The sequence below is a fragment of the Pan troglodytes genome, chromosome 21 (genome assembly GCF_028858775.2).
Source record: "Pan troglodytes isolate AG18354 chromosome 21, NHGRI_mPanTro3-v2.0_pri, whole genome shotgun sequence".
Lineage (NCBI taxonomy): Eukaryota > Metazoa > Chordata > Mammalia > Primates > Hominidae > Pan > Pan troglodytes.
In genome coordinates, this window is record NC_072419.2 from 9,491,822 (window position 1) to 9,510,630 (window position 18,809).

Genomic DNA, 18,809 nt, shown 5'->3' on the forward strand with positions numbered 1-18,809 from the left:
CTGGAATGCAATGGCGCTATCTTGGCTCACGCAACTTTCGCCTCCTGGGTTCAAGCGATTCTCCTGCCTCAGCCTCCCGAGTAGCTGGGATTACAGGCATGTGTCACCGTACCTGGCTAATTTTGTATTTTTAGTAAAGACGGGGTTTCTCCATGTTGGTAAGGCTGGTCTCGAACTCCTGACCTCAGGTGATCCGCTGGTCTTGGCCTCCCAAAGTCCTGGGATTACAAGCATGAGCCACTGTGCCTGGTGAAGAAATGGTTTTTTAGTGAGTCTGAGTACAACAAAAATAGCAATAATATAACACTAACTTAATAAAACTGAACAGCAGGCCCAAAAATAGCCCAACATTAAAATTTATTTTAATGTATTCTCTATGGAAAAGAGAATCCATTAAATGTAAAACTGTATTTATTTTACTCTAAATTCACATCCATTTGTGTCAGTGTACAAGACATAATTTTTATAGTAGCAGTCAGTACATATAGAATATGATTTTTGAATTCTTGAATAGCATAAAATATTTTATATTTACTCATTTAAGTATTTGTTCATTTAAAATCACAGGCTGGGTGCGGTGGCTCACGCCTGTAATCCCAGCACTTTGGGAGGCTGAGGTGGGTGGATCATGAGGTCAAGAGATCAAGACCATCCTGGCCAACATGGTGAAACCCCATCTCTACTAAAAATACAAAAATTAGCTGGGTGTGGTGGCACGTGCCTGTAATCCCAGCTACTCGGGAGGCTGAGGCATGAGAATCACTTGAACCCAGGAGGCGGAGGTTGCAGTGAGCCAAGATCTTGCCACTGTACTCCAGCCTGGCGACAGAGCGAGACTCCGTCTCAAAAAAAAAGAAAAAAAAAATCACAGTATAGTATTCCATGCATCGACAGCTGTAGTTTTTTTTATTTGTTTTTGTTTTTTTGAGACAGGGTCTCACTCTGCCACCCTGGCTGGAGTGCAGTGGCATGATCACAGCTCACTGCAGCCTTGACCTCCTGGGCTAAATGATCTTCCCATCTCAGCCACCTGAATAGCTGGGACTGCACAGGTCTGTGCCATCATGACCAGCTAATTTTTTTATTTTTTGTAGAGACATTTTTATGTTGCCCAGGCTAGTCTCGAACTCCTGGACTCAAGTGATCCACCCGCCTTGGCCTCCCAAAGTGCTGGGATTACAGGTGTGAGCCACCACTCTCAGCCAACAGCTGTAGTTGGTGCAATCCTTTTTATTCTTTTATTTTTTTCTACCTTTTTGCTATTATAAATGGTACTTTTATACCCCTTGTTCAAATACTTCTTTTGGATTATTTCCTTGGGCTCTTACTCCCAACCTGGGCTCACCAAGTCAGAGGATACAGTTTCGGTGCCTAATTGCATCTGGAAAGGTTGAACTAGTTTCCAGCACTATCAGCAATTTATGGGGCCATTTCTTGACAACCCATCTAGTGCTATTACAAAGAAATGTAATGATACCTTGAATTAGGTTTAATTTACATTGCTTTGGAAAAAGAGACCAGTAGCTGATTTAGATTTTTTGAAAGAAGTACAGTGCTGTGATATAGATTATCTCCAAGATTTATGTAACTAAAGCCAACTTGTGGTTGAAGAAAGATTTGGTTGATGAGATTGAAATATTGTGGAAGTTTAGAATAGGATCATAGCAGTATAAAATATTAGGCTAGATGCTGTTCAGTTGGAAATACCAGGCATTGTGCCGGAAGCTGGGGACACCCCAGAGTAACATGGATGTGATGTCTGTCCTCATGACACTTTTAGGTTAGTGCAGTAGACAGACATTAAAATCACCTATGGTAATTATAGATGTGATGAAAGGGGAAGAATAGGGTGTCGGGAGTGTCAGAGAAGTTCAGCAGCTAAACAACATTTGCAGTTAAACATTTGTGAAGGCCCTGAGCTGAGAAGGGATTTGGTAGCTCAGGGCAGCGCTTCGCTAACTTGAATGTGCTCATGAACCATCTGGGAATCTTGTTAAAATGCCAAGTCCTGAATCAGTAGGTCTGGGGTGGGACTTGGGATTCTGTGTTACTAACCAGCTCCTGGGTGAGGCAGATGCTGCTGGTGGGTGGATCACACTTGGCGTAGCAAGGCCTAATTGAGAGCTTGGTGAGCACCTAAAACTGGCTGACCATGGTGAGCAGGAAGGGGCAGGTGGCTTGCAGTGACAGAGTAATTCTCTGCCTAGGCTGCACTTTAGATTCACCTGGGGAACTTAGAAAAATCAGGGTTGCAAATGCCCCACCCGCAGGCATTTTAATTTAATTGGTCTCAGTTGGGGCCTGAGAATGTGTATACAGTCATGCACAGTATAACGATGTTTCCATCAAGGAGAGACTGCATATGCAACAGTGGTCCTATAAGATTATAATCCATAATTTTACTATACCTTTTCTATTTTTAGATATGTTTAAATATACAAATACTCACTGTGTTAGTTACTTACGGTATTCAGTACAGTAACATGCTGTACAGGTTTGTAGCCTAGGAGCAGTAGGCTATACAATAAATATAGCCTAGATATGTAGCAAGCTGTACCATCTCATTTTGTGTAAGTACCTTTTATGATGTTTGCAGAATTATGAAATCACATCAGGACTCATCCTCAGAATGTGTTCCCATTGTTAAGTGATGCATACCTGTATATATATTTTAACTCCCCAGGTGATTCTAATGTGTAGCCAGGCTTGAGAACTAGAGACTAAGGACAGTGTTGAGACTAGAGAATGGCAAGGAGCAGAGTTGAGGGTCCTGTATGGCATGCAAGGATTTTGGACTCTATCCTGAAGGCAGAGCTAAATCTTTGAAGGATTTTTAAGCAGGAGAGTGAACTGATCTGATTTGCAATTGTTAAAAAGTTCACTGTGGCTGTAGTCCAGAGCAGTAGTTTTCAAATTGAGGTAGATAAGATGATCCAGGGGAACTGGAAGAAAATTTAGAACTTTTTATTGTTTTTATCTAAAAGATAAGATAAAACATTTAATTTAGGAATTGTCTCTGGCATCTTCTTGGGTCTATAGGTCAAACAGTTAATGTGTTAACTGTAGAACTTTGGGTGTCCTGAAGGAAGAGACTGAATTCTGCAGTGAGCAGAGACATATTTATACATTTGTTCTCCATGTATTGCAACATGTTGTTAACAGTTTATATTAACCAGTTCTCATTGAACTAGCCTTTACAAAATGGACATGCAGAGAAACCAGTGATCAAAGAAAATACTAATAATACAAGCACAAGCAAACAAGTTGTCAGAGCTGACACTTGTCCAACTCCTGTGATGAATTCTTGGTGAGCTATTCAAATAAGTCAGCTCTTACTAAATTGGAAAGTATCGGGAAATTTATAAGAAACATGGACTTTCATGCTCTGTCATTAATAGGAATCTTGCTTTAAGATTCCTTTTAATCGTATGTAGAACCCAGCTGCACGGTGGCTCACACCCATAATCCCACTGTTTTGGGAGCCTGAGGTGCAGGAGGCCAGGAGCTCAAGACAAACCTGGGCAATATAGCGAGACCCCATCTCTACCAAAAATAAAAAATTAGCCATGTGGTGTCACATGCCTGTAGTCCCACTTACTTGGGAGGCTGAGGCAGAGGATTGCTTGAACCCAGGAGTTCAAGGCTGCATTGAGCTGTGATTGCACCACTGTACTCCAGCCTGGGGGACAGAGGGAGACTCTGTGTCTCAAAAAAAAAAAAGAGGAGGACCGGGCATAGTGGCTCACACCTGTAATCCCAGCACTTTGGGAGGCCAGGGTGGGTGGATTACAAGGTCAAGAGATCGAGACCATCCTGGCCAACATAGTGAAACCCCATCTCTACTAAAAATACAAGAATTCGCCGGGCGTGGTGGCGTGTGCCTCTGGGTAATTTCAGCTACTCGGGAGGCTGAGGCAGGAGAATCATCTGAGCCCAGGAGGCGGAGTTTGCAGTGAGCCGAGATCTTGCCACTGCACTCAAGCCTGGGTGACACAGCAAGACTCTGTCTCCAAAAAAAAAAAAGTATGTAAAACCTTGAGATATTAAATAATAAAATATGAGGCTGTCACCAGTATGAAGACATTTGAAAACCAAAAATTTGGAACATAAAGAGAACCTCTACATTTTTTTTGCAGTGATGTTTAAAGATAAAGGATATTCCATCAGATGCTTTACAAAATTTTGCTAACTTCAATTATTAAAATTTATATTTTGAGGGTTTCTTGTTTTTAAGAGACAGGTTCTCACTCTGTTGCCCAGGCTGGAGTACAGTGGCACAATGATAGCTCACTGCAGCATTGAACTCCTGGGCTCAAGCGATCTTCCCACCTTGGCCTTCCAAAGCTCTGGGACTACACATGTGAACCACCATGCCTGGCCAGTTTTTAAGTTTATTGTTCTTATAAAAGACAAAATGGGGCCGGGTGCAGTGGCTCATGCATGTAATCCCAGCACTTTGGGAGGCCGAAGTGGACGGATCACTTGAGGTCAGGAGTTTGAAACCAGCGTGGCCAACATGGCAAAACCCTGTCTCTACTAAAAACACAGAAATTAGCCAGGTATGGTGGGCGCACCTGTAGTCCCAGCTACTCGGGAGGCTGGGGCAGGAGAATCGCTTGAACCTGGGAGGCGGAGATTGCAGTGAGCTGAGGTTGCGCCACTGTACTCCAGCCTGGGAGACAGAGCGAGACTGTTTCAGGGGAAAAAAAGAAAAAAGACAAAAAAACACATACCCTTGGCAGATTCTTCCTGCCCCACCCCCAAAAGGCCCACTTAAACAAAAAATGGACTGATGTACTACATGGAAAATAATTTTGTCAGGAAATCAAAATACCGTTGGAAGATGTATAGAAAACATTGCTGAATATGTGAACAAACAATATTAGAACAAATTTTGCAGTGTGGGAAGTTTGGTATACGGTTATAAAAGTACAGAAGCTTCTAGCATGTCTCAGTATCACTAGATTCTCTTTTTTTTCTTTTCTTTCTTTCTTTCTTTCTTTTTTTTTTTTTTTTTTTGAGACAGTTTTGTTCTGTCACCCAGGCTGGAGTGCAGTGGCACCATCATGGTTCACTGCAGCATTGACCTCCCAGTCTCAAGTGATCATCCTACCTCAGCCTCTCAAGTAGCCAGGACCACAGGCATGCACCACCATACCTAATTTTTTTATTTTTTATTTTTAGGAGAGATGAGGTCTCACTATGTTGCCCAGGCTGGCCTTGAACTCCTGGCTCAAGCAATCCACCTGCCAAAAGACCTTCCAAAGTGCTGGGATTACAGGCATGAGCCACCGTGCCAACTGTGCCAGGCCTAGATTACCTTTTAATAGTTACATCCAAGAATAAGGACCACTTCTTTTGTGAGCTACTGGAAGAAAGTTGTACTGGAGAAGACATATTCTTAATAGTAAATGATTGCCTTCATAAGAACATTACTATATGGAGTAATAGACTGAATGTAAATTAATGGAACAGCTGCTTTGACTGAACAAAAGAATGAAATTCATTCATTACTTCTCTATGGGCAGGCTGTTGAGTCCACGTATTTGTTAATTATCTTGTAGAGTTGTTGATGAGTTTTGCATTTTTCTTTTTTAAAAAAATGCCAACTTTTTGTTATGGTAAGTGGCTACAGTTTGAGTAATCCTAATATGAAATCCAAAAGGCTTCCAAATCCAACACTTTTTTTTTTTTTTTTTTTTTTTTGAGACAGGTTCTCACTCTGTATGTAGCCCAGGCTGGAGCGCAGTGGCATGATCATGGCTCATTGCAGCCTTGACCTCCTGGGCTCGGGTGATCCTCCCACCTCAGCCTCCTGAGTAGCTGGGACTACAGGCATGCACCACCATGCCCAGCTAATTTTGCAACCAGTAGGAATAATGCAAATAGTACAAAATCTGAAAAATACCTAAATCTGAAACACTTCTGGTCCCAAGCATTTCAGATAAGGAATACTCAACCTGAACCTAGCAAATATCATTTGAAAAAATAATATCTTAATCTGTCTCTTCAAGTAAAAGTATTATTTAAATAGTGAGTGAGAAAGGAACTACTACTTTTCTTAGAAAGAAATGTGCAATGGTAGGGCGTTTTCCTCGTTGTAATTTTTTTACACGTAATCATTATAAGCTGTAACTTACATATTATAAAATTCTCCTTTTTAAAATGTACAGTTATGTGGTTTTTCCTATATGCATAGAGTTGTGCAGCTTTTGCCACTGTCTAGTTTAAGAACATTTCATCACCCCAAAAAGAGACCCTGCACCCATTAGCCTCACTTCCCATTCTGTCCTCCCTCCAGTCCCTGGCAACTACTAATCTTCCTGTTTCTTTGGATTTGCCTATTCTGGACATTTCATATAAATGAAATCATACAATATGTGACCTTTTGTAGCTGGCTTCTTTTACTTAGCATAATGTTTCTGGGGTTCATTCATGTTGTATCATGTATCAGTACTTCATTCCTTCTTATGGCTGAATAATAATCCATTATATTGATATACGACATTTGGCTAACTGGTTCATCAATTGATGAACATTTATTTGTTTCTACTTTTTGGCTTTATGAATAATGCTGCTATGAACATTCATGTATAAATTTTTGTGTAGTCATAGGTTTTAATTTCTCTTGGGTATATATATATACCTAGGAGTAGGATTGCTGGGTTAAACGGTGACTAACTTTGAGGGGCTGTCAAACTGTTTTGTAAAGTGACTACCCATTCCCAGTAGCAACTCACAAAGGTTCCAGCAGCAATACAATAGGGGTCCAGTTTCTCCCAGCAATGCTTAGGGGTCCCAATGTCTCCCATCTTTGCCAATATTTGTTACTCTCTTTTTGATTATAGCCATCTTAGTGGGTGTGAAGTTGTATCTCATTGTGGTTTTTATTTGCATTTCCATGATGATTTATGATGTGCGTCTTTTCATGTGCTGTTGGCCGTTTATGTATGTTCTTTGGGGAAATGTCTGTTCAGATACTTGGCTCATTTTAAAATTTAGTTATTGCTCTTTTTATTATTAAGTTACTTATATATTTTTAGATATAAGTCCCATATCAGATATACGATCTGTAAATATTTTTTCCCATCTGTGGGTTGTGTGTTCAGCTGTTTGTGTGGACATATCCTTTTGGGTAGATCTAGGAGTGGAACTGCTGAGTCAAATGGTAACTCTCTGGTTTTTTTTGTTTTTTTTTTTTTGAGACGGAGTCTGGCTCTGTCGCCCAGGCTGGAGTGCAGTGACACGATTTTGGCTCACTGCAAGCTCTGCCTCCCAGGTTCACGCCATTCTCCTGCCTCAGCCTCCCGAGTAGCTGGGACTACAGGCGCCCGCCACCACATCCGGCTAATTTTTTGTATTTTTAGTAGAGACGGGATTTCACAGTGTTAGCCAGGATGGTCTCGACCTCGTGATCCGCCCGCCTCGGCCTCCCAAAGTGCTGGGATTACAGGCACAAGCCACTGCGCCCGGTTTGAGGAACCACTGACTTTGTTGAGGAACAAAAAGAACGCCTGCACCTTTTTACAATCCCAGCAGCAGTGTATGAGTGTATCAGTTTCTCCATATCCTTGTCAACACTTGTTGTTTGTTTTTTTTAACTGTAGCCATCCTAGTAGGTGTAAAGTGGTATTGCATTATGTTTTAATTTGCATTTCCTTAATGACTCATGATCTCACTGTGATTTTGTTGCATCTATAAAATTCTCATAATTTTACACATGAAAACCTTAGAAACAATTTTGTAACCTAATAAAAATCTCCAAATGTGTTTCTAAAAACATTTCCAGATGATCTAATGAAGTAAAGAATCTAGGCATTGGTCACCAGTGGCTGTTAAAACCATTAGGGAACTTTATAATAAAGGGATCAGTGTGACAATCTTCTGATCAATCATAACATCTCTAAAATTGGGACAACCAAATCTTATATTCTTTCTATGTGATACTAGGAAGAACATATCATTCATGAAATAGTCTTGCTTGCCCCAACAAACAGAGTCAAACCTTCCTCTGATTAGTGTAGATCTGATTACTGGTTTATAGGATATAATTGGCAAATTTAGAATGTGAAAAATATTATAGGACAAATGAACCCATTTACTTCAAATGAATGGCAAGAAAAAAAAAGTACACGAACTGCTACAGATTAAAAAAGACTTGAGGCTGGGCGTGGTGGCCCACGCCTGTAATCCCAGCACTTTGGGAGGCCAAGGTGGGCGGATCATGAGGTCAGGAGTTCGAGAACAGCCTGACCAACATGGTGAAACCCCATCTCTACTAAAAATACAAAAATTAGCTGGGAGTGGTGGCACGCACCTATAATCCCAGCTACTCGGGAGGCTGAGGCAGGAGAATTGCTTGAACCCGGGAGGCGGAGGTTGCAGTGAGATCATGCCACCACACTCCAGTGTGGGCGACAGAGCAAGACTCTGTCTTGGAAAAAATAAAAAAGACTTGAAACATATTAATTGAACATAAGTATAGATCTTGTTTAGATCCTGTTTCATGCAAACCAACTGTAAAAAGTTATTTATGAGCCCATTGGGAGTAATTTAAATTTGAAAACCACTTGTATATTAGATGATTTTTAAACAATTTTAATTTTTTAAAGGTTATTATAGTAGTGTGGTTACATTAAAAAGAAAGACTCCTTTCTCTTACAGATAGGTACTGAAGTATTTTGGATGAAATGATGTTGATATCTGGAATTTGCTTTAAAATAATTCAGCATGTTTGGAGGATTACAGACGAGACAAGAATTGCCATACGTTGATAATTATTGAAGCTGGATAATAGGTATATAAGTGTTTATTATAGTATTTTCTCTACTGTTGTATATGTTTGAGAATTCCCATAGTAAAAAATTAAAAGAGAAACCACTGTAAGGGAAGAGTTTTAGTGGATTTCAAGTCCATTTGTTAGAAATAGAAAAATGTGGCCGGGCACGGTGACTCACACCTGTAATCCCAGCACTTTGGGAGGCCGAGGCGGGCGGATCACCTGAGGTTGGGAGTTCGAGACCAGCCTGACCAACATGGAGAAACCCCCGTCTCTACTAAAAAAAAAAAAAAAAAATACAAAATTAGCCTGGCATGGTGGTGCATACCTGTAACCCAGCTACTCGGGAGGCTGAGGCAGGAGACTTGCTTTAACCTGGGAGGTGGAGGTTGCCCTGAGCCAAGATCGCACCATTGTACTCCAGCCTGGGCAACAAGAGTGAAACTCTGTCTCAAAAAAAAAAAAAGGAAAAGAAAAAAAAGAAAAAGAAATAAAAAAATATAGTATCTTTGATTAATTTTCAAAAGTATATCACAGAAGATGGATATTTGCTAGCCATATTTAAAAGGAAATATTTGTATAATGTGGGTGAAAAAATGATTATCACAGTTTAGTAAACACAGCCATAGTGCTTCTTCCTTTGGATTCATGTTTCTTTTTGGTTATGATAGCATTAAAACTTGGAATCAGGCTTTTAAATTGCTCTATAATAAAATATTAAAATGAGATTTTTCAAACATAATGAGAAATATTTAATCATATGGATCGCACTAAAATATTTTTAAGATGGGTTTTACATTACTATTTTAATTGATGGGAGTACCATTATTGTGATCATTGTGTATTTCATTTGAAATGTTTTGTAGTATTTATAGGTATTAGTACCTGTGTTCTGTTTATAAATGAACATGTGTTGGGGATGTATACTCTTATTTATTGGTGGATGTGCAGTAAAAGGTTTGTTTGTGGAGAACGGACTGGGCAGGGTATAGAGACTTATTTGATGTTTATTAGAGCAAATGTGGCCAGTGATGATGGTGTTCTGGATTGGCTTAGGGTGGGAGGAGTGGTGATAGGGATGGAGATACATGGACAAATATGATTTAAGCAGTAGAGGCATTAGGGTTCTAGATTTCTGGCTTTTTGGAAGAGATGATTGCTAGTTAATGAACTGAGCTTTTGTGTGTGGGAAGAAGTTGAAACCTGGCCCCTGTGAATTGTGCAAGTAGTTCTTAAATATTGATTGACAAATAGCTTAACGAGCAACTAATTTTCAAATATTGGTTGACAAGTGGCTTATTACAATATTGTAAATGCATTGATACTACCATTAGTAAAGAGAATGTCTTCCTTTGATAATGTTAGCAGCACTGTTACCAGAGCAGTGTGGGATAGTTCCAGGACTTTCACTGTCTAAAAGGAACTGGAGGCCCAAGCTTTTACGGGGATACTTCTGCTCTCCTGGTTCCCATGTCCCCAGTGATGTGAATGTCCCTGACTCAGTGCCTCTGCTCACGCTGTCTGTGAGATCACTGCCTTCCAGTGCCTCTTACCTCTTGGGCCTGCCCACTTTGTTAACAGGGACAGATTTCACAGTGATTTCCAGCCAGTATTTCTCTCTCCCCAGTTTGGGGTGTTAGCTAGAATGGTCCCTCAAAGCCCTCAAACACAGATGAGAAATAGAAGAAGCTCAGGGAGACTATACCTGGGCTAGGTTCTTGCTACCAGCTGGTGGAAGACAAAGAAAACCCCTTTTCTTCCTGTATTTCATGCCCAGTGAGCAGTAGTGCCATCAGCAGCAGCTGTGAACCCCTAAATCAGTGATTCTCAATATGACTGACATGGTGGGGAAGAAGTAAGTTTGAAAATGCATTTTCAGGCCAGGTGTGGTGGCTCACACCTGTAATCCTAGCACTTTCGGAGGCCAACATGGGAGGATCACTTGAGCCCAGGAGTTCGAGACCAGCCTGGGCAACATAGTGAGACCCTGCTTCTACAGAAAAATAAAAGCTAGCCAGGTGTAATGGCATGCACCCATAGTCCTAGCTACTTGGGAGGCTGAGGCGGGAGGATTGCTTAAGCCCAGGAGGTCAAGGCTGCAGTGAACATACCACAGCACTCCAGCCTGGGCAGCAGAGTGAGACCCCTGTCTCAAAAAGAAAAAGCATTTAAAAAAAAAAAAAAAGGTTTGTTAGTGTTTGTCTCAAAATTTTGCTTAATTTAAAATTATGTGTATATTTGAATAATATGTGTCCATGTTAATAGTTCTAAAAGTATATATAGTAAAAGGTAGTTTTCTCTCCCCCTGCCTTTCAGCTTTCCCTTTCCATAGGCATCCACAAGTACTATGAGCAATACTTGTGAAACCATCCTGAAATACTACATGCTCATAAAATGTAAGTTACTTAAGTTTGGTATTTCAAGTAACAATAAGGGAAGATAGGAGAGTTTTATGTTTATCAAAAGGGGTGAATGTTATAGCAGATTGAGATGAGATGTTCTTACCTTTGGGTGGGATCTTAAGTGGAGCTCAATTCGGTTTCCCCAATGTTAGTGGGAGAGATTACTTAAACCATCCATACTTATCCAGTTGTACTTGGTAAGTTTTCAAAGGTTCTACTTTGAAGAGGGCTTTTGTTGAGCAAGTAGTGGTTAATAGAGCAGCTCAGTTACATGTGTAAGTTTTTTGATGTGGGAAAAGGGCTTTTGTGTACAGAAGGACTATTTTAAAATTATTTGGGCTTTAAATTAATATGTATTAAAGTGGTAAATTTAAAACCCAGTTTTCTTTTAGTCTTGTTATTGTACTTGTAAGCATAGGCATTTTGTATAGAAATAAGAATAGTAATTTTCACCTGCTTGTCAATTAAATTAATATAAATTTAACAGATTTAATTGCTCTAGGCCCCTTACTTATTGAATTAAATTTCCTTAGATGTTTAAAATACATTTACACAGTCAGTCTGTCAGGCACAGTCAGTCCTTGACAGGTCAGAGTTACCACCTTAAACAGAAACTTCTTAAGCTCTTGGGCAATCTGTGATACTAAGAAATTAAATTTGTAAATGTAGTAAAACAGGTTTTGGTTAAGACTTCCAATGCTTTTCATTAGCTGAATCTGAATTACCAACATTTAAAAAACACATACCCTAAACTTAACGCAAAAGTACTAGTAGTACCATGAGTTTGATATACCATACCTCATTTTATTGCTCATGTCTTTTCTTTCTGGGGTTGTGATGCCACTTACCCAATTAAGGAGGACAGTTTTATCATCTCAGAAAGCCATGGTTATCAGATTAAAAATACAGAATCATGATACAGTTATTATTGGTCAGAGATTTGAGACTGGGAAAGGGAACTAAGGGCTTTGTGTTTCCAGGATATTTCTACTCAAGAGATGCTGTGCGTTTCCTTATGTTAAGAGTCCTGAATATGGCATCAAAGGGGGAATCCATGTTCAGAGTTTGTTTTGTAGCCCCCCATACCTTTTTTTGAGACAGGGTCTTGGTAGGTTGCCCATGCTGGTGTGCAGTGGTGCAGTCATGGCTCACTGCAGCCTTGACCTCCTGGGCTCAAGTGATCCTCCCGCCTCAGCCTCCTGAGTAAGTAGCTGGGACCACAGATGTACGTCATCATGCCCAGCTAATTTTTTGATTTTTTTTTTTTTTTTTTGTAGAGATGAGGCCTCACTATGAGCCTAGGATGATCTCAAATTCCTGGCCTCAAACAGTCCTCCTGCCTCAGCCTGCCGAAGTGCTGGGATTACAGGCATAAGCCACCATGCCTGGCCTTTTCTTCAAAAATAACTCCTCAATCAATTTTTTGTTTCCTGGTCAAATTGGATTTTGTGTTTCTTTTATATATTCCTTGTCAGGCCCTACAGTTATTTTAATTTTGGGTGTTGGATAGACTAGGGTTCATATTCCATGCCTGCCATGCTTTTTGTGAACTTGGGCAAAATACTTAGCTCTTCTGAGACTCACTTTTGTCACCTAGTAAATGGGTTCAGCTGTAGTACTCTATGTATTTGTTTGTTTTAAGCATTAGATAGTGCATGGTAAATGCTTAGCACAGTTCTTAGCACATAGTAAATCTTTAATAAATGTTAGAAAATATAATGATCTTGATTCTCTGTCTTCCCTCCCTAGTAGTTGATTTGGGGCACAGTGTAGCATTATTTGAATTATCACAGAATAACTTTTTACCTTTCTGATTTCAACAGGGGAGAGTGTGAAAAGGATGGGAGAGGGAAGAGAGAAAAAAGCTGAGTAAATGTGATCAACTTTACAGTCTTTATTCCCTGAACTATCTTTCCCTGAGTTATGTGACACATTCTCTTCGTTTTCCTCTTTCTATCTTTGTGGCCACTCCTCAGTTCCCTAGGCCCCTCTTCTTTGACCACTCCTTGTTTGAGTTACCAAAGATTCCATCTCTGGCCTTCTTGTGTTGATTCTACACGTTCTTCCTGGAAGCACATGTCCATGGTTTCAGCTTCCTTGCTAATTAGGAGAAACTTTGTCCTCGGAACCCATCTGGATTACAGCCAACAGCCTGCTGGTCTCCATTGGGCTATCTCCCAGGTACCTATAACAGTCTCAGAACTGACTCATCTTCCTTTTCAGTGTGTTATTTTTATAATCTCTATCTTGATGAATGGCACAACACAGTGACCCAAACTGGAAACTTGAATGTTGTTCATCTGGTTGGTGATCTGTTCCTAACTGTTTTACATCTGTAACATTTCTCAAATTTGCCTATTTTCCACCATTTCTCCTATCCCTTAATTCAGGCTGCTTCTCACCTAGATGACTGCTGCAGGTTCCCTTGTTGTCTACTCATTATTAGTTTCTTATTCCAAGTCATTGATTAGATGGCTGCCAAAAGTGATCTCTTTAACTTCCCAACTTTAGATTCTGTGACTAAAATCCAAACTCCTTAACAGAGCAGGCCCTCATGATCCAACTCCTCTTAACGTTGGTAGCCTTGTCTTTTCTCTGAGCCCACTGCCACTTGATCCTTGGTGGTGCTGTGCTCTTTCTTGCTCTCTGTCTTTGGTTGGACTGCCCACCTCCCTCCTTCTTACTTGACATTATAATTTATCAGATAGAGATCAGCTCCTCCAGTCAGCATTTCCTTACTGACTACTCCAAGTCTGACCCAGTGTAGATTCTGTGCTTATATCTGTCAAGTCACTTATTGTATGATAATTCATACACTTATATCATATGATAATTCACACATTGGCATGTGTAGATTAAACATTTATAGTCTCAGAAGGATCCTGATAGTCCAAAAGGTATAGTAATGCAGTTGTCTCTTAGTATCTTCAGGTGATTGATTCCAGGATCCCCCCCATGGAGATCAAAATCCAGGGATACTCAGGTGCCTTATATAAAATGGCATATTTGCATGTAACCTATGCACATCCTCCTGTGTACTTTATAGGCCCTAAATAATCTCCAGATTACCTATATGGCTAAAACAATGCAAATACTATGTAAATAGCTGTTATACTGTATTTTTAAGTTTGTTTCTTATTTTATGGTTTTATTTGTTTATTTTTTTGATCTGTGGATGTGCAACCCACAGATAGAGAGGGTCAACTGGGCCGGGCGCGGTGGCTCACACCCGTAATCCCAGCACTTTGGGAGGCTGGGGTGGGAGGATTGCCTGAGGTTAGGAGCTCGAGACCAGCCTGGCCAATATGGTGAAACCGTGTCTCTACTAAAAATATAAAAATTAGCCAGGCATGGTGGCAGGTGCCTGTAATCCTAGCTACTCTGGAGGCTGAGGCAGGACAATTGCTTGAACCCGGGAGGTGAAGCTTGCAGTGAGCCAAGATCCTGCCACAGCACTCCAGCCTGGGCAACAGAATGAGACTCTGTCTCAAAAAGAAAAAAAAAAAAAAAAAAAAAAAAAAAGAGAGGGCCAACTGTATGTAATTTACTGAAGCATGGATTCACATTATAGATGGTCCCTGATTTATGATGGTTCAACTTATGATTTTTATACTGTGATGGTGGGAAAGCTGGTGTGATATACGTATTCAGTAGAAATTGTACTTCCAGTTTTGAAATTTGATCTTTTCCCAGGCTAGTGATATGCAATGTGACAATTTCACATGGTGCTGGGCAGAAGCATTGACCCACACCTCCCAGTCAGCCATGTGATCAGGAGGGTAAATGAGTATACTCCATGGTGTACTGTGTTGCCAGGTGATTCTGCCCAGCTGTACGCTAATGTGAGTGTTCTGAACACATTTAAGGTAGGCTAGGCTAACTATGGCATTCGGTAGGTAAAGTGTGTTAAATGCATTTCCTACTTAAACGATATTTTCAGTTTATGGTGGGTATGTTGGAATATAGCCCCATTGTAGGGCAAGGAGCATCTTTATTTACCCAGTTGAGTTTAGTGGCAGCAGGACTAAGTTCGGTTTAGCTGTTCAGTGAGCCAAGCCTCACTTAGCATCTAATTCTGTCTTTGTTTTCTGCTTTAGATAGGCCACAGCTCTCCTGAAGGGATTAAGACTTTCTGTGTGAAAAATGGTATTCAGAAGGAAGCCAGCATTAATTCTGTTTTTATACATTTATCAAGATTTGAAGGAATTTCACTGTCAATTCTGTCTTAATTGTATTCTGTATAATAAATCATAATGGTATCCAATGGCTCTTGAAAGGTTTGGTTTTTGTGAACATTTCTTTGAATGTCAAAGTTGTATTAGTTTGTTTCTCAATTAAACTGGGTGCTCTTTGAGGGCAGGGATTTATGGGACTTGTTTGTTTTGCAGTTTTATATCTCCAGCTGCTAATGCAGTGCCTGGTTTGTAGTAGGAATGAGAGATTTACTCCAATAGAACCATACTAAAGATCTTACACTCATGGATTACAGTTGATAGCTTTGTAGAGTGAACTGGTATTCCCTTTAAATGAGACGACATGACCTGAGTATAAAGTATAATCAACTACATGACTCCAGCAAGGATACCATGTGTCCCTCAGAGCAGCCAGATAGCATGGCTGGCAGATGGAGTTATGCACATCAACTGGACATTTAAGAGAGCTGGAGATTTCTTACATTTAGATGACAGTTTAGATTAGAAATATTTAATCTTAGCTGTACTTAATATATTATTTAGCTATATGATACATCATGTATATATGGTATATCATATATATCATATATTTAATCACATTTAATCCTTAGCTATATTTTCATCCCCAAAATGGTATATGGATCTGTTTTTATTGTCAGCTGGTTATTTATTGTTGCTTATCCATGGCTCATGAAAATCTTCATGTTACTTGGGAAATCTTTCACTCTGCCTTTTGAAGGACAGCCCAGAACCATTTCCTTCTTGGCACATGACCTTCTAACCCAATGACCAAAGAGTATGTAAAAGCATGGTACACACTGCTTTTGAAGATTACGTGTGTCTATTCTAGATGTGTCTTATTTCTTGCAGATATATTGCCTACAAAGATTTTGATATATATATATATACAGTAGACTATACAATTAATATTTATACCAGATATTAAATATATAAGCATTCTACTAGAACTAAAGTTAAGAATTTGAAATAGTCTCATGTGAGTAATTAAAATAACAATAGCATCTTTTTCAGGAAAGTTTTTTTTAATATGGTGGAGATAATGACATGGAGAAAAGTAGTTAATTATTTTTGGTATTCCCGTATTTCATCAGTAGGTTGCCATAGAACATAATAGTTATATAATCAAACAGCAGAATAATTTTATATGAGGTTTATTGATACAGAAATGTTTGGTTCAGTGTTTGTCTTCCAGTTTTGTAGATTTTCTTTTCGATTTTAAAACTGGAGAATACATTAAAACCGGAAACTTTCAGCCTCTATAATGCCCTCAAAACTCAGCAGGTTTTGAAAATGCCTCTTCCTTCTCTTCTCCTCACCATAATCCTGCTTATTTTTGGCATTAAGTGAGTCAGGGGTTCCAAACCCAAACACGTTTTTCAAGGCTATGTAGTCAGTGTGAATGAGAGAAGTAAATCTGTTGGGTCCTGTGCCACACTGGAGTTTCCAAGGCTGGTCTAAATGAGTTCAACTTCAGTTTTTTTGTGTTTTTTTAGAGATGGAGTCTTGCTGTGTTGCTTGAGCTGGTCTTGAACTCCTGGGCTCAGGTGATCTTCCAGCCTTGGCCTCCCAAGGTGCTAGAATTATAGGCATGAGCCACTGTGCTGGCCAATTTTTTTTTTTTTAGCCCACTGTGCTACCAGTTTGTGATCTTCACTTTAACTGTGAAAGGACTGTCAAAGATTGTACGTATAAGATTTAGTTTGAGAGCCAGGCCTGGTGGCTCACGCCTGTAATCCCAGCACTTTGGGAGGCTGAGGCGGGTGGATCACGAGGTCAGGAGATCAAGACCATCTTGGCTAACACGGTGAAACCCCGTCTCTACTAAAAATACAAATAAATTGGCCGGGCGTGGTGACGGGCGCCTGTAGTCCCAGCTACTCGGGAGGCTGAGACAGGAGAATGGGGTGAACCCGGGAGGCGGAGCTTGCAGTGAGCAGAGATCACGTCACTGCACTCCAGCCTGGGCGACAGAGCGAGACTCCTTCACCCCCCCAAAAAAAAAAAAAGTAGTTTGTCTTTCTCTTTGAAACTGAATTCATTAAACAAAAGCCTAAATAACTGTACTATTACTTGTTATTTATTTATTTATTTATTTTAGACAGAGTCTTGATCTGTCAGCAGGCTGGAGTGCAGTGGTATAATCTTGGCTCACTGCAACCTCTGCCTCCCAGGTTCAAGTGATTCTCGTGCCTCAGCCTCCTGAGTAGTTGGGACTACAGGCGTGCGCCACCACACCCAGCTAATTTTTGTATTTTTGGTAGAGATGGGGCTTCACCATATTGGCCAGGCTGGTCTAGAACTCCTGACCTCAAGTGATCCACCCACCTCAGCCTCCCAAAGTGCATAAGTGCTGGGATTACAGGTGTGAGCCACCACACCCAGCCTACTACATATTCTTTTAGACCCAGCTGAAATATCACGTAATTGCTGAAGGCTCCTGAACTCTTCCAGATCAGGGATTGATTTTCCTCATTTTAAGATTGTCATGACAACTGTAGTATTGATAACTGTATTTTATTTTATTTTATTTTTTTTGAGACAGAGTGTTGCTCTGTCACCCAGGCTGGAGTGCAATGGCACGATCCTGGCTCACTGCAAACTTAGCCTCCTGTGTTCAAGCAATTCTCGTGCCTCAGCCTCCCAAGTAGCTGGGATTACAGGTGTGCACCACCAAACACCTGGAATTAGTCTGGCTAATTTTTGAAGTTTTAGTGGAGATGGGGTTTCCCCATCTTGGCCAGGCTGTTCTCGAGCTCCTGCCTCAAGTGATCCACCTGCCTTGGCCTTCCAAAGTGCTGGGATTACAGGTGTGAGCTACCGCACCCGGCTTATTAACCAATTTTTAATGTTCAGCACAACTTGATCATGATGTACAATGTCTTTTTTATGTTATATGTTGATGGAGTCAAATTACCAATATTTTGGTTCAGTTTTTTCAATAACAGATCAGACTATTTTCTGATTTTCATTCTGTTTTTTTTCTTTGATCTGTATGTATTTATAAGTGTCTCTTATTTTCAAATAGGTTTTTTCTAGTTATCTTTTTGTAACGGATTTATAGATTATACATTGTGGTTAAAGAATATGTTCTATAGGCTGGGCACGGTGGCTCACACCTGTAATCCCAGCACTTTGGGAGGCTGAGGCAGGGGGATCACTTGAGGTCATGAGTTCAAGACCAGCCTGGCCAACATGGTGAAACCCTGTCTCTACTAAAAATACAAAAAAAATTTAGCCGGGCATGGTGGTGGGTGCCTGTAATCCCAGCTACTAGGGAGGCTGAGGCAGGAGAATCGCTTGAACCCCGGGAGGTGGAGGTTGCAGTGAGCCGAGATAGTGCCACTGCAATCCAGCCTGAGCAACAAAGGGAGACTCCGTCTCAAAAACAAAAAAACAAAACAAACGAAAACACAC

At 40.4% G+C, this 18,809-nt stretch overlaps 1 protein-coding gene across 11 annotated transcripts in view; it reads left to right on the top strand.

Annotated features, from left to right (window-relative positions):
- Window positions 1-18,809, top strand: part of PTPRA (protein tyrosine phosphatase receptor type A) — a 162,622-nt gene that overhangs the window by 3,867 nt on the left and 139,946 nt on the right. For 2 of the 11 annotated variants that reach the window (XM_063803251.1, XM_063803247.1), the window contains exon 2: window positions 8,665-8,797. The exons of the other annotated variants lie outside the window; for them this stretch is intronic. The gene's annotated coding sequence lies outside the window, so the exon portion shown is untranslated. The remainder of the gene's footprint in view (window positions 1-8,664; window positions 8,798-18,809) is intronic. 11 annotated transcript variants of the gene reach the window in all.